Source organism: Tachyglossus aculeatus, unplaced genomic scaffold (genome assembly GCF_015852505.1).
Source record: "Tachyglossus aculeatus isolate mTacAcu1 unplaced genomic scaffold, mTacAcu1.pri scaffold_89_arrow_ctg1, whole genome shotgun sequence".
Classification (NCBI taxonomy): Eukaryota; Metazoa; Chordata; class Mammalia; order Monotremata; family Tachyglossidae; genus Tachyglossus; species Tachyglossus aculeatus.
The window spans coordinates 311,396-314,228 of record NW_024045097.1 but is presented as its reverse complement, the minus strand read 5'-3'; positions in this window follow the sequence as shown (position 1 = coordinate 314,228).

Genomic DNA, 2,833 nt, shown 5'->3' with positions numbered 1-2,833 from the left:
GGGAATTCCACCTGGGTGGGACCTGGGTGTTCTTCCCATTAGGGAAGCTCTAATATTACTAATTAATCACATTCCTTCCAAAAGGGAAGTTCAATTAATTGAGCCAAAACAATGAAATAATTCAATTTGCCTTGCAGAATCAATTTTGTATAAAATTCAGTCTTTCCATCCCGGGCCTCTCTTTCTTTCTCGCCCCACTGATTCCCAAATGAACCCGTTCCCGGTCGACAGTACCCACAATAGAAATGGTAGATAAGGTCCTTGCCCCCAAGGAGCTTACATTTCTAGAGGGAGCAGATTAATTACTTCAATGGCTCAGCTATGTGCCCATTATTCCCCTCTGGAATTTAGGAAGCCACATGGCTCACCTAGACAAAGGTATGGAGGAGTAGGACTAGAGAAACACTAGAGGTGAGTTATGGACAATTACATTTATACACTATGCAGCCGACTGCCCACAGTTTCCATTAGTTTTCCCAGGATTCAGTGTGCTCTTTTGTATTGACTTTGGTATTTCCAGCTTTGTAGCTTCTCGAATTGAAAAATGTAACACCTTTTTGAGGCAACTGCTCTCCCCATTACTGGGTCTGTCAAATCAATTTTAGACAGCTAGTTTGAATTCTGAAGGACAAAATATAAAATCATTATTCTACCTTAGCTGAGTATTTTTTTTTTTTGGCCTGAATTGCCCCGTGTCTTAACTTTTCTCTCTGCTTCTTCATCTAGTCACCGTGTGTAGCTCAAGGGGGTGGAGCTCCCTTAGTTCTTTTTTTTTCCATACTTTTTAAAGACACAATTCTTCAGTTAAATTTCACACCTACACATTTAAAAATAATAATAATGTCAAGTTAAGTTCTTACTATGTGCTCAGTTCTGTACTAAGAGCTGAGGCAGAAACAATAATAATAGTAATTGTGATATCCGTTAAGGGTGTAATACGTGCCAAGCATTGTTCCAAGTTCTGGGGTAGATACAAGGTAATCAGGTTGAACCCAGGCCCTGTCCCTAGTGGGACTCACATTATTAATCCCCATTTTACAGATGAGGGAACTGAAGCACAGAGAAGTGAAGTGACTTTCCCAAGGTCACATAACAGGCATGTAGCAGAGCCAGGATAAGAACCCATGTCCTTTGACGTCCAGGTCGGGGCTCATTCCACGAGGCCATGCAGCAGTATTTTAGTATTTAGAATAATAGTGCCCTGGAACAAAAGCTTTGTCTTTATTTACCCATTATCTCTCAAGGGAGCACAGTAGCCACCAAAGTTCTCACTGACAGAACTCTTTTAGATGTTAATTAATAATAAGGAACTATCATATATGAACAATGAGGGTTGGAATGGAGAATAATAATAATAATGATAATAGTATTTGTTAAGCACTTACTATGTGCCAAACACTGTTCTAAGCGCTGGGGTGAATACAAGGTAATCAGGTTGTCCCACGCGGGACTCACAGTCTAAATCCCCATTTTACAGATAAGGTAACCAAGGCACAGAGAAGTTAAGTGATTTGCCCAAGGTCTCACAGCAGACAAGTGGCAGAGGCAGAATTTCCTAAAGGAACTACTGTCATCTTTTTCTCTTCAATGCTCAAATATACTTTCAGTTAGTCAGTGAATCAGTCAATCATATCTATTGAGCACTCATTGTGAGCAAAGCACTGTACTAAGCACTTGGGAAACAATAAATGTAATAGACACATTTCCTGCCCCCAATTCAATTGTATTTATTGAGCTCTTACTGTGTGCAGAGCACTGTACTAAGCGCTGGGGAAGTACAAGTTGGCAACATATAGAGACTGTCCCTACCCAACAGTGGGCTCACAGCCCACAGTGAACCTAGAGTCTAGAGTTAGATTCATGAGCGTACACACCTAGATATCCAAAGGAGACTAGAGGCCGCTGCTCAAATTTATATGACACAGCTGCATGGTATAGTACTCTGCACACAGTAAGTGCTCAATAAATACCATTTGTTGATTGAAAATTAATAACACATTCCTCCTTTAGAATATAATTCAAGTATAACTCAAAGCAGTGGAAACAAGTCAGGCAAGTGAACTATCTGGATGCATATATCCGACATGTACACCGCACCATAATACATTCTTGAACCATTTACACTGCTTAAAGAAAACAGTATTACACTGTGCCATGAACCGAACACCAAAAAAGGGATGCGCTGTTGAAATATTGTTTTTCCTAAAATGTCCTGAGTTTTAAAAACAGTAAAAAAATCTCCAGTGGTTAAAGGTGAGGTAAAACAAGAATACTAAAACTGTCACCATGAGATGTCAATGAACTCTAGTCCTGCAACATTTGTGCATTTAAATGTTCTAGTCAATGTGCCTCGGCTAGAGCTTGATCAAATCCAAAGAAAGGATTTAGCCATGGAGAAAATCTGGCTAACTGCACATTATAGCCTGGAACATTTCCTTGGTTTGCTACCTGCATGAGGTAGCGAAGATAGAACTGATTATTTTAAGAACTGAAATTTACAGATGTGTTTCTCTGTCAGAAATGCTTCTCTATCCATTTTTCCCCTCAAGCTACTCCCAAAAACAGTGTCACTCCCATTAACAGTGTTACATTTAGCATTACATTTCTCGACTGGGTTAATACAGCACTGATAATAGTTATTAAAATTTCCTATGGTCTCCTCATAAGCTTTCCACAATAACAACCTTTCTGCAATGGCCTGAGAATGGAGAATCTAATCCTACCTCCCCCACTTACCTGCTGTATGACTTTGGGCAAGTCACTTAACTTCTTTGTGCCTCAGTTCCCGCATCTGCATAGTGGGGATTCAATACCTGTTCTCCATTCTACTTTG